This window comes from Triturus cristatus, chromosome 10, assembly GCF_964204655.1.
Source record: "Triturus cristatus chromosome 10, aTriCri1.1, whole genome shotgun sequence".
Lineage (NCBI taxonomy): Eukaryota > Metazoa > Chordata > Amphibia > Caudata > Salamandridae > Triturus > Triturus cristatus.
In genome coordinates this window covers 1,192,512,238-1,192,526,543 of record NC_140593.1, presented here as the reverse complement: position 1 = coordinate 1,192,526,543, position 14,306 = coordinate 1,192,512,238, and the positions used below count along the sequence as shown (strand labels likewise).

At 47.5% G+C, this 14,306-nt stretch overlaps 1 protein-coding gene across 2 annotated transcripts in view; it reads right to left on the bottom strand.

Annotated features, from left to right (window-relative positions):
• LOC146797016 (chemokine-like protein TAFA-1) overlaps positions 1-14,306 on the bottom strand; it is a 276,881-nt gene that overhangs the window by 139,327 nt on the left and 123,248 nt on the right. The gene's annotated exons all lie outside the window — the stretch shown is intronic.

The window sequence follows — 14,306 nt, the reverse complement described above, 5'->3', positions numbered from 1 at the left end:
GTTCAACCTAAAATGCAGGACCTGGGCACACTTACAGCCATGCACAGAGACCACCGGGTTCAACCTAAAATGCAGTACTAACTAGGCACACTTACAGCCATGCACAGAGACCACCGGGTTCAACCTAAAATGCAGTAACTAGGCACACTTACAGCCATGCACAGAGACCACCGGGTTCAACCTAAAATGCAGTAACTAGGCACACTTACAGCCATGCACAGAGGCCGCCGGGTTCACCTAAAATGCAGTAACTAGGCACACACACAACCATGCACAGAGACCACCAGGTTCAACCTAAAATGCAGTAACTAGGCACACTTACAGCCATGCACAGAGACCACTGGGTTCAACCTAAAATGCAGGACCTGGGCACACTTACAGCCATGCACAGAGACCACCGGGTTCAACCTAAAATGCAGTACTAACTAGGCACACTTACAGCCATGCACAGAGACCACCGGGTTCAACCTAAAATGCAGTAACTAGGCACACTTACAGCCATGCACAGAGACCACCGGGTTCAACCTAAAATGCAGTAACTAGGCACACTTACAGCCATGCACAGAGACAACCAAGGTTCACCTAAAATGCAGTAACTAAGCACACACACAACCATGCACAGAAACCACCGGATTCAACCTAAAATGCAGTAAGTAGGCACACCTACAGCCATTCACAGAGAACACATGGTTCACCTAAAATGCAGTAACTAGGCACACACACAACCGTGCACAGAGACTACCCAGTTCACCTAAAATGCAGTAACTAGGTACACTTACAGCCATGCACAGAGGCCACCAGGTTCACCTAAAATGCAGTAACTAGGCACACACACAACCAAGCACAGAGACCACCAGGTTCACCTAAAGTAACTAGGCACACTTACAGCCATGCACAGAGGCCACAGAGTTCACCTAAAATGCAGTAACTAGGCACACTTACAGCCATGCACAGAGGTCACAGAGGTCACCTAAAATGCAGTAACTAGGCACACTTACAGCCATGCAGAGAGGCCACAGAGTTCACCTAAAATGCAGTAACTAGGCACACTTACAGCCATGCACAGAGACCACCAGGTTCACCTAAAAGGCAGTAACTAGGCACACTTACAGCCATGCACAGAGACCACTAGGTTCAACCTAAAATGCAGTAACTAGGCACACTCACAGCCATACACAGAGACCACCGGGTTCAACCTAAAATGGAGTAACTAGGCACACTTACAGCCATGCTCAGAGACCACCGGGTTCAACCTAAAATGCAGTAACTAGGCACACACATAACCATGCACAGAGACCACCGGGTTCAACCTAAAATGCAGTAACTAGGCACACTTAAAGCCATGCACAGAGACCACCGGGTTCAACCTAAAATGCAGTAACTAGGCGCACACACACACAACCATGCACAGAGACCACCAGGTTCACCTAAAATGCAGTAACTAGCCACACTTACAGCCATGCACAGAGACCACCGGGTTCACCTAAAATGCAGTAACTAGGCACACACACAACCATGCACAGAGACCACCAGGTTCACCTAAAATACAGTAACTAGCCACACTTACAGCCATGCACAGAGACCACCGGGTTCACCTAAAATGCAGTAACTAGGCAAACACACAACCAAGCACAGAGACCACCAGGTTCACCTATAATGCAGTAACTAGGCACACTTACAGCCATGCACAGAGACCACCAGGTTCACCTAAAATGCAGTAACTAGGCACACACACAACCAAGCACAGAGACCACCAGGTTCACCTAAAGTAACTAGGCACACTTACAGCCATGCACAGAGGCCACATAGTTCACCTAAAATGCAGTAACTAGGCACACTTACAGCCCTGCACAGAGGCCACAGAGGTCACCTAAAATGCAGTAACTAGGCACACTTACAGCCATGCAGAGAGGCCACAGAGTTCACCTAAAATGCAGTAACTAGGCACACTTACAGCCATGCACAGAGACCACCAGTTTCACCTAAAAGGCAGTAACTAGGCACACTTACAGCCATGCAGAGAGACCACTAGGTTCAACCTAAAATGCAGTAACTAGGCACACTCACAGCCATACACAGAGACCACCGGGTTCAACCTAAAATGGAGTAACTAGGCACACTTACAGCCATGCTCAGAGACCACCGGGTTCAACCTAAAATGCAGTAACTAGGCACACACATAACCATGCACAGAGACCACCGGGTTCAACCTAAAATGCAGTAACTAGGCACACTTAAAGCCATGCACAGAGACCACCGGGTTCAACCTAAAATGCAGTAACTAGGCACACACACACACAACCATGCACAGAGACCACCAGGTTCACCTAAAATGCAGTAACTAGCCACACTTACAGCCATGCACAGAGACCACCGGGTTCACCTAAATGCAGTAACTAGGCACACACACAACCATGCACAGAGACGACCAGGTTCACCTAAAATGCAGTAACTAGCCACACTTACAGCCATGCACAGAGACCACCGGGTTCACCTAAAATGCAGTAACTAGGCAAACACACAACCAAGCACAGAAACCACCAGGTTCACCTATAATGCAGTAACTAGGCATACTTACAGCCATGCACAGAGACCACCAGGTTCACCTAAAAGGCAGTAACTAGGCACACTTACAGCCATGCACAGAGGCCACAGAGTTCACCTAAAATGCAGTAACTAGGCACACTTACAGCCATACACAGAGACCACAGAGTTCACCTAAAATGCAGTAACTAGGCACACTTACAGCCATGCTCAGAGACCACTGGGTTCAACCTAAAATGCAGTAACTAGCCACACTTACAGCCATGCACAGAGACCACCGGGTTCAACCTAAAATGCAGTAACTAGGCACACACATAACCATGCACAGAGACCACCGAGTTCAACCTAAAATGCAGTAACTAGGCACACTTAAAGCCATGCACAGAGACCACCGGGTTCTACCTCAAATGCAGTAACTAGGCACACTTACAGCCATGCACAGAGACCACCAGGTTCACCTAAAATGCAGTAACTAGGCACACTTACAGCCATGCACAGAGACCACCGGGTTCACCTAAAATGCAGTAACTAGACAAACACACAACCATGCACAGAGACCATCAGGTTCACCTAAAATGCAGTAACTAGGCACACTTAAAGCCATGCACAGAGACCACCGGGTTCAACCTCAAATGCAGTAACTAGGCACACACACAACCATGCACAGAAACCACCGGATTCAACCTAAAATGCAGTAAGTAGGCACACCTACAGCCATTCACAGAGAACACATGGTTCACCTAAAATGCAGTAACTAGGCACACACACAACCGTGCACAGAGAATACCCAGTTCACCTAAAATGCAGTACTAACTAGGCACACTTACAGCCATGCACAGAGACCACTGGGTTCACCTAAAATGCAGTAACTAGACAAACACACAACCATGCACAGAGACCATCAGGTTCACCTAAAATGCAGTAACTAGGCACACTTAAAGCCATGCACAGAGACCACCAGGTTCACCTAAAATGCAGTAACTAAGCACACACACAACCATGCACAGAAACCACCGGATTCAACCTAAAATGCAGTAAGTAGGCACACCTACAGCCATTCACAGAGAACACATGGTTCACCTAAAATGCAGTAACTAGGCACACACACAACCGTGCACAGAGAATACCCAGTTCACCTAAAATGCAGTACTAACTAGGCACACTTACAGCCATGCACAGAGACCACTGGGTTCACCTAAAATGCAGTAACTAGGCACACACACAACCAAGCACAGAGACCACCAGGTTCAACCTAAAATGCAGTAACTAGGCACACTTACCGCCATGGACAAAAGAGTTACCTGCCTATATAGGATACTTTCATAAGGGCCCTAGAAAGAGGGTCCCAAGTATAACCGACAAGCACCAGCATTGACAATTGTGGATATTCAAAAAATCCTCAAATGATTTTATCAAAAATATTTTTCATTTTTGTTTCCATTTTATCCATGAACGGATTATCAAAACTTTTTCAGGGTATAAAAAAAATTTGATTTTTAAACAATAAACATAAACATAATGTCCCACACAACTATCAGTCATACTAACATGCATTCAGATAGGCACATACATTCATAACACATGAAAAACAAATTTGTAACATCACAAACACATCAAGATGGTAAAACTGCCATGTGATGTTCAGATGCCACAATCTCATGTATCTTCCTGATGGTGAGAGGAATTACAGTCCACAAACACGAGATGGGTTAGACGCCAGATGACAAATTCTCATGTATCATCCTGGTGGTGAGAGGAATTACAATCCACAAACACGAGCTAGGTAAACGCCATTGCGCGTTTCGGTGTATCGCCCCAACCAGGGCAACACCTTCATCAGGGCGAGGATAAAACATTTTTTGGGGTGTGGGACAAGACAGACACACCTAAAAACACCAAAAAAATATACATCAGCAATATATATATTTTCTGGGATGATCTTACAACATCAGTCTTAGTGATGAAAAAAAGGAAGATAAGGCAAGAGTCAGCCCCGGTGCGACACAGATATTCAGGTTTATACATATTCATAAATTAACAAGACCAAACAGTCTAATAAATGGAATAGGGTGCACCAAGAGATTTCAAAGCACAGTGCAAAGCAGGCTCAAATGAGAAGAAACTATCCATATTTGTCTTAGGACGTGACTGATAGATGTGCAAACGAAGAAGAAAAAACACAGAAACCCATGAAATAGATCCAAGATGTAACAATGAGGGACCCAGGTCAGCAAAAGAGTAGAAAGAAAGATTATAGAAAAGATAGAAAAAAAAAAGAAAACTTACAGCCATGCACAGAGGCCACCGGGTTCACCTAAAATGCACCAAACATGCACGCACACAACAATGCACAGAGACCACCAGGTTCACATAAAATGCAACAAGTAGGCACACAGTCACAACCATGAGTAGAGAACACTGTGTTGTCCTAAAATGCAGTAACGAGGCACACTTACAGCCATGCACAGAGGCCACAGAGTTCACCTAAAATGCAGTCAGTAGACACCCACAAAACAATGCACAGACACCACCAGGTTGAACTAAAATGCAGCAACTAGGCATGCACACAACCATACACAGAGGCCACAGGGCTCACCTAAAATGCAGTAAACTAGGCACACACACACAAGCATACACAGTGAACACTGTGTTATCCTAAAATACAGTAACTAGGCATGCACTTACAGCAATGCACAGACTTCACAGGGTTCAGCTAAAATGCAGTAACTTGGCACACACAAAACAATGCACATATACCACCAGGTTCACCTAAAATGCAGTAACTAGGCACTCACACACCGACATAACCATGCAGCAACTAGGCACACACTTACAGTTATGCACAGAGACCACCAGGTTCACCTAAAATGCAGACACACACGATCACACACACACACCCACACACACACACAACCATGCACAGAGTACACTTTGTTTTCCTAAAATGCAGTAACCAGGCACACACAAAACCATGCACAGAAAGCACCGGGTTAACCTAAAATGCAGTAACTAGGTACACAATCACAATTATGCACAGAGACCAATGAGTTCACCTAAAATCCACTAACCATGCAGACACAACCATGCACAGAGACCGCCTGGCTGGGTCACCTAAAATGCAATAGCTATGCACACACAACCATGCACAGAGATCGCCGGGTTGGGTCACCTAAAATGCAATAGCTATGCACACACAACCATGCACAGAGACCACCGGGTTCACATAAAATGCAGTAACTAGGCACACACTCACAGTAATGCACAGTGAACTTCAGGTTCACCTAAAATTCAGTGTTGGACAAGGGGCTGCGTACGTGATGAGTTCAGGTGCCATACCTCTGTGTGCCCCGTAAACAGGTACACTACATACCCGGGTGGGTACGGACTGGCTAGTAGTGGGACATCTCACTGAGTGTGCTACTCACCAAATAGCCTGTCAACCATGTTATGGGCCTGTCCAGCGTAGGCCTGTGGGGAGCTATTGCACACCTGCCTAAATAGGCATCACTTGTGCCTCAACCAACCCTGAGTGGGTTGTCCTGTACCATGAGGGCACCCCCCAGGGAAGCCCTAAAGGGCACAAAGGGAGTGGTAGGCTGAAGGCTGGGCGGGTAGATATGGATGTTCCCTGTCCAGGTAGAGGAGAATACCCCACGGGGGGCTTACCCTACCTTGGAGTTCGGATCTTCCCCATAGGATACTCCTGGGGTTTGCCATTTCTCTTATGGGTTCTCTGGCTTCTGAGCACCTCCTCACTGCCGAGGCTGTGTTAACGTGCGTGCATCTTCCTACACAGGCTAGGAAGAGGCACTGACACGTTGTTCTGGAACCTTAGCCAGACCTGGGAATGTGCACTTGCTCCTGTGGAGTGTTAACTAGGCGTCCAGCCTGCCATACAAGTCTGGGTGCGCGTACCACCCCCTGTGCTGTTTCGGATATGTGCCTAGCCTGCCTTTGCAAGCTTGAGGTTGTGCCCTGGCACCTATGGCATTTTCGGCACGTGCCCAGCCTGCCAACGTGAGCCAGTAAGTGCATACCTGCATCCCCAGATTTCTAAAACCTGGCTCAGGCCTGCCGTTGAAGGCCTGTGTTCGTGCGCTCGCACCTATGGTGCTAGTAGCAAGGTGCCCAGTCCGCTGTCATAGGCTGGCTGCATGCAAAAGGACCTGTAAGGGGTTAGACTGTGTCCGGCTGTCCTGGGCAGGGTGATGTGCATGTGCTCTCACCTACATTGGGTTGGCCTCGATAAGCCCATGTGCCCGACCTGTCCATGCAGGCTGGTGTGTGCGCCCTTGCTCCTAAAGCTGCTAGGACCTGGGTAAGCCCATGTGCCCAGTCTGCCATCGCAGACCAGTGTGTGCACACTAGCATTTATGATGTTAGAGCTAGACCAAGCCACTGTGTGTGCTCACCCACACCCATGGTGCCTCTGATTGTGTGTGCAACCTGCAATCGCAGGCTATGCGTATGCATTGACCCCGTATTAGTTAAACCAGTGTTCAGCCTGCCGCTGCAGACTGGTGTGGGCACACTTGCTTCTCTGGTGCCGGGGACTACGTGCCTGACCTGCCATTTCAGACAAGTGTGCGCAATAGCGCACGTGCACCCAGGTAGTGAGGAATACCTGTGTGTGTTTTCACTGCCTATGAGGCCTGCTCTTCCCATAGGTTAACAAACATGGGGAAGGGGTTGGCTTTACTTCAGTCTGCAATAGTTGATTGCAGTGGAGCAGCCTCATGACGTGTCATATCAATGGATTCGCTGTGCCAAACCCTCTCAGATTAGAAGTGCTTCTTATGGAATATGGGCACTTCTCTGCTCTCAGATTCTCATGTGCAGTGGTGCCTGGTTCCAGGGGACACCAGGGGTCAGAGGAGCACATCTGTGCATGCAACAGCCATAAACCATGAACTTACAATGGGATCAACAGACCTCTGCCATTTGCAGGTCGAGGGAATAGATAGGAGAGCGAGGATTTGACACTTGGCCTCTAGGGCCGAATCATGGCCCCACTAAAGATTAAGATTTACATTCCACGGCCCCATGGCAGACAGGCCTACAATTTAGTGGAGACATCTGTGGTTCAAAGGGAAAATGCTACACCACCCCCTAACTTCAAAGGCATACAATAGTATGAATGTATGACGTTACAACGCACACATTTACAACGCATGCCTTTACAACACAGTTTTTACATCACAGCATCCTTTATAATGCATCATTTTACATCACATGCCATTCCAGCGCATTTTTTAAAACTACATTTACAGAGCATTCCATTACAACGCATTATACCATTACAACGCATACCATTACAACGCATACCATTACATTGAATTCAAGATAAGTGTTGGATAGTGTAGGGGTAAAAATTACTATTCTAACTTCAGTGGGTGCAACAGTAGAGCAAGTGTTGGATAGTGTAGGGGTACTATGCGTTGTAATGGTATGCGTTGTAATGACATGCGTTGTAATGGCATGGGTTGTAAAGGATGTTGCGATGTAATGACTGCGTTGTAAATGTAGTGCGATGTAATGACTGTGTTGTAAAGGTTGTTTCCCGATAGTATAACTAGTGTGCCATCTTTCAGCAAGGGGTGAGATACGCTTGCGAGGACGCGGGACCAGACAACCGGACTGCGTAGTGCACATTACCAGAGGACTCTGTTGTGTACATGGAGCATTACTGCTGTTGAAGTGTACAGTGGCCCTTTTCGAATAGTGGCTGGCCTGGGCTGAGACCTGCTGAAGTGTGGTGCCCTTAAGTGTGCTATCCAAGGGCTCTTCGGCAGGCCTCCTATTCTCTCACTGGGATCTCAGGGACATCAAAGATCTCTTGCGAGGGACTTACACCGTCTACTGTACATCTGCAGAGTGGTGCCCTCTCAAGTGTCCATATGGGCTACTAAATCTCAACGGGTAGTGTGGTGTGAGCATGCAACTAAGATGTTTGCCTGGTGACCGATTGTCTAGTGCGGAGCCCAGAAATCTTGTCCACACCTAAGGCATGTGGTTCCTGGATAACAGGAACCCTGACTCTTATAAGCATCTTGTTACTGGTGAGAGGATTCACTGGTTGTGGGATTGAAGGTGACCTGCTTCGTCGATCGTGCCACATCTCTCTCATGCGACATGTCGACTGCATGCTCATTGCATGTGATGGCAGATTCACAGGGAGTAACCCATGATGGTGTGGGTGAACCCACTGTAGTGCAGCATTCGACCTCATGTGGCTCTGCCGAACTTTCACCTGTGTGTGTGACTTGATTGGTCTGGTGCAACCTGATTATCATGCACCGGACGTGGTGCCTCTTTTCCAGGGCGGTATGGAATATGCAACTCTTCGTTGTATGTGACCGGAATTGCCTGGTTCCACCCATTTCAGTGTGCATTGGTCATAGTGCCTCATTTCCAGGGAGGTACAACTCAATGTTTTTTGAGATCTGAAGTGATTGGTGCGACTCATACCAATGCGCACCCGACACTGTGCCTGGATTGCCTGGGCATGATCCCGATCATCGTTTACCTGTTGGGGTGCCTCATCCTATCAAGGGATCCCCTGTGTTACTCCACATTCATCGTTTTTTTCCCTGTTTGACCCTCACAGCGGCAGGCCAACCGCACTCTCCACACCTGACCTCTCCCGAAGACATCTTAGCGAGAGACATTGACTGGGTTGAAGGAACGCTTCAGAGACAGTTGGGAAGCGGGTCAAAAGACTGCGTGACTCAATTGTGTTTTGAGACCTGTGGGTGAACTTCCCGTATGGCTGCTAACCTCCCCTTGTTTACGTCTATCTGTTAATTAAACTTGCTACATATTCCCAGCTGCTTCCCGAGGACCCAGACTAAGTGACTGCGGCCGTGTGCAGTCTTGTGTCTGGTAGGCGGGGTTGGTTATTTACCATCCACGGGTATAGGACAATCGGGTAGACCTTTAAGATGGAGGGAGGGTGGGGTCACGGAGTCTGCAGAGTGTGTGTCCATTGACCTGCTGGGTACCAGTGGCGTCGCATTAGAGTGCTGAGTGCATATGTGTGCAAGAGCGTTCTGTACGGACTCTGCTGGATAACTGTTGCACCGTGGAGCAGTGCGGAGTGAGTGTGTGAGAGTGGGAGTGATAGTGTGCGGACCGCCTGTGATTCACAACACTGACCGGCAGTGCCGCGTTATACATTGATTTTGTGTCAAAAAGCACCATATATCTCACATTGGCTTTACCCGCGTGGCTCCGGCCCGCGGTGCTGCTAAAAAGTGTTCTTGTTTCATACACGTACATATTGTTGTGACCGGGGTGTACCATATAACTGTGTGAGACTGTATTATCAGGATTGCCAGGGTGGGCCTGGGGTGGACAGCGTGTCGCACCGCAAAAGGTTGTTCCCCCTGTGGGGGAGGGGGGGGTAAGATTAGGAATTGTCCCCACATACATCCTGTTTATATCATAATCATACGAGTGAGCCTAGTAATGCTAGTAATAATTCCAAGTGTGTTTTATGCCTAAAAGTACCCAACGTTCAAGTTATTAAGATTGAATATGTGTGTTTAATACAAAAGTTTTTACATACATCCTATGTGAAGTGTCCATAGTGATTCAGTGTATTTATCGTGACTGACTGCTGGTGCTTTGCTTTACACATTGCCTCTGGATGAAGGCTGACTGCTCAGTTCCAAGCTACCCAAGGGGGAGCACAGGTTATACAATGGGTGTAATCACCCACCCCTAAAGGGAGTGGCAGGTTCTGCCTGACTGGGGGCATCCCTTCAGCCAACCAGAAAGTGCTGGTTTCCAACATGCAGTAACTAGGCACACAGTCACAATCATGCACAAAGAACAAACACTGTGTTGTCCTGAAATGCAGAACTAGGCGCACACAACCATGCACAGAGAGCACCAGGTTCACCTAAAATGCTCATCATGCCTCTGTAACTGTACATCAGAAGCTGTGCTACATCAAGTGAACACCTCTCACTTGTGAGTCACAGTAACCTGCAGCCTAAGACTCAAAAATAGGAATAACAGGCAGGGCAGATGGATCCACCCAACTGCTGTCTGTGCTCTCACTGCCGCAGCCCACGCTCTGCTGTTCTGTGTGAGGGACTCCATCACTGCTCTGTCTCTGCTGTACTTATGTGTCTAGAGGAGGTTTAAACTACACTGCCTGTAGCCTGGCTGAGCTTTGTGAGGGAAGCTTGCACCAAGGCTGCCCATGTAATCTACTTTGCATGTGTGTGGGAAGCTTGCACTAAGGTTTTTCATGCCTTATCCCTTGTGTGTGTGTGTGTGTGGAAAGCTTGCACCAAGCTGTACATGTCTTATCCTTTACATGTGTATGTGGTAAGCTTGCACCAAGGCTGTACATGTCTTATCCTTTACATGTGTATGTGGTAAGCTTGCACCAAGGTTGTCCATGTCTTATCCATTACAGGTGTGTGTCGGAAGCTTGCACCAATGCTGCCCACTCTTTTATCCATTACATGTGTTTGTGGGAAGCTTGCACCAAGGTTGTCCATATCTTATTCATTACAAGTGTGTGTGTATGTGAAGCTTGCACTGAGTCTGTCAAGGTCTTGTCCATTAACAGTTTGGATTCTCAAACACTCCAAATGTAATGGGTTTATTCTATGAGGATACTATTTATGAGGTTCTGGGCGTGCAGTAGGGTATCGCTTTCTGATCCAAAGCGTGTCCAAATAATTGAGAAGTAGCGCTGCACCCTAGGGAAGAGTCCCAGAGTTGCAATTATTCAATCTTGGTTAAAAACCACTGTGACTCCATTGAATTATCTTTTGATGTTATTCTTTCATGAATTCCCTCATTCACGTGTATTCACACTCATGAAAATGTAGCTTTTCATATATACCTCGATCAACGGATCCATCAAGCCCGGAATGCATTGGGATAACTCAGTGATTTGTCTTATTGATTGATCCATTGATCGATGTATATATAAAAAGCTACGATTTCATCACTGTCAATACACATAATTCATGAATGAATAAAACCAAAAGATAATTAAATAGTCACTGTGATTTTTAACCAAGATTGGATAATTAGCTCACTTCCCCAAAGGGAATTCAGCAGTGCAACTAGTGGACGCTTCCCTAGGGGGGAGCACTACCTCTCAATGTCTTATCCATGACATGTGTGTGGGAAGCTCACACTAAGGCTGTCCATGTCTTTTACATGTTTGTGGCAGAATCTTCCACCAAGGTTGTCCATGTCTTATCCATTTTCATGTGTGAGAAGCTTGCATCAGTACTGACCACCATTCATTCATTACATATGTGTGAGAGAAACTTGCACTAGTGTTGCCCCCGATTCATTCATTACATATGTGAGAGAGAAGCTACCACCAATGCTGCCCACTCTTTTATCCATTACATATGTGTGCAAAAAGTTTACACCAGTGCTGCCCATGCTTTATTTATTACACATGTTTGAGGGAAGCTTGCACCAGTGCTCCCCACGCTTCATTCATTATATATGTGTGAGAGGAGCTTGAACTAGTGCTGCCCATGATTTATCTATTACATGTGTGTAGCACCAGTGCTGCTCACGCTTCATTCATGACATATGTGTGAGAGAAGCTTGCACCAGGGCTGTCCACGCTTTATCTATTACAAATGTCTGAGAGAAGCTTGCACTACTCTTGTTTATGCTGAACCTGCTGTCTGAGGGAAGCCTGCACTGCCTCTGCTCATCCTGTACCTTTTGTATGAGAGCCAGATGTGCATCATTGATGTGCCCTCCATGTAAGTGAAAACCGTACATTCTTCCTGCTGTAGCTGGTCTGTGCATGAGCAAAGTTTGCATTCCCCATATTGTACATGGTATGCATAAGGGAAGCTTGCACTGCCTTTACCCTTTCGCTTCTGTGTGAGTCTGAGGGAAGTTTGCATTGTTAATTCTGTGCCTGTTTTGTAAATGTAAATGATGCTTTCATTGCTCCTTCTGTGCCTGCTTAGAGTCAGAGAAGCATCCATTGTGCATGCTGCACCTCCTCTGTGTGCCAGAGAAGCTTGCCAAGTCTAGGCTGTGCTTGCTGTGTGTATGAGGGAAGAGAGCTGTGTCCCTGTGGCACCTGGTCTGTGTGTCAGGGAAGCTTGCCATGTTCATGTGGTGCACGTCATGTATAGGAGGAAAGAAAGCAATGTCCATGTGGTACCTGGTCTGTGTGTCAGAGTAGCTAGCCCCGTTCATGTGGTGTATGTCATGGATAGGAGGGAAGCTAGCAATATCTGTGTGGTACCTGGTCCGTGTGTCAGAGAAGCTTGCCATGTCCATGTGGCGCGCGTCGTGTATAGAAAGGGAGATAGCAATGTCCATTTGGTACCTGGTGCATGTGTCAGGGAAGCTTGGCTCATCCACGTGGTGCTCGTTGTGTATAGGAGGTTGCACCTGGTCTATGTGTCAGGGAATCTTGCCATGTCAGTGTTTTTCATGTTGTGTGTATGGGGGAAGATAGCAATGTCCAGGTTGCACCTGGTTTGTGTGTCAGGGAAGTGTCAGGTCTAGGCTGTGCCTGCTTTGTATTTGAGAGGAGCTGTTCTTTTTCTTTGCTAGGGAAGCTTTCCGTGGCAGTGCTTTGCATGTTGTGTGTATTAGGAAAAGTAGCAATGTCCTGGTTGTACCTGGTCTGTGTGTCAGAGAAGATTGCAATGTCAGTGCTTTGCATGTTGTGTGTATGAGGGAAGATAGCCATGTCCAGGTTGCACCTGGTTTGTGTGTAAGGGAAGCTTGCCAGGTCTAGGCTGTGCCTGGTTTGTGTTTGAGGGGAGCTAGCGTTGTGAGTGCTGTTCTTGTTCTTTGTAAGGGAAGCTTGCCATGTCTATGTGGTGCACGTCGTGTACAGGAGGGAGCATAGCAATGTCCAGGTTGAACCTGGTCTGTGTGTCAATGAAGCTTGCCATGTCAGTGCTGTGTATGTTGTGTGTATGAGGGGAGATAGAGATGTCCAGGATGCACCTGGTCTGTGTGTCAGAGCAGATTGGCACGTCCATGTGGTGCACGTCGTGTACAGTAGTGAATACATCAATGCCCAGATTGCACCTGGCCTGTGTGTCAAGGAAGCTTGCCATGTCCATGTGGCACAAGCCATGTTAAGGAGTAAAGACAGCAATGTCCAGGTTGCCCCTGGCCTGTGTGTCAGGGAAGCTTGCCATGTCCATGTGGCACAAGTCATGTATAGGAGTAAAGACAGCAATGTCCAGGTTACCCCTGGCCTGTGTGTCAGGGAAGCTTGCCATGTCAGTGCTTGCATGTTGTGTGTATGAGGATAGATAGAGATGTCCAGGATGCACCTGGTCTGTGTGTCAGGGAAGCTTGCCATGTCCATGTGGCACAAGTCATGTATAGGAGTGAAGATATTAATCTCCAGGTTGCACCTGGCCTGTGTGTCAGGGAAGCTTGCCATGTTCATGTGGCACAAGCCATGTATAGGAGTGAAGAAAGCAATGTCCAGGTTGCCCCTGGTCTGTGTGTCAGGGAAGCTTGCCATGTCCATGTGGCACAAGCCATGTATAGGAGTGAAGACAGCAATGTCCAGGTTGCCCCTGGTCCGTGTGTCAGGGAAGCTTGCCATGTCCATGTGGCACAAGCCATGTATAGGAGTGAAGACAGCAATGTCCAGGTTGCCCCTGGTCCGTGTGTCAGGGAAGCTTGCCATGTCCATGTGGCACAAGCCATGTATAGGAGTAAAGACAGCAATGTCCAGGTTGCCCCTGGCCTGTGTGTCAGTGAAGCTTGCCAGGTCTAGGATG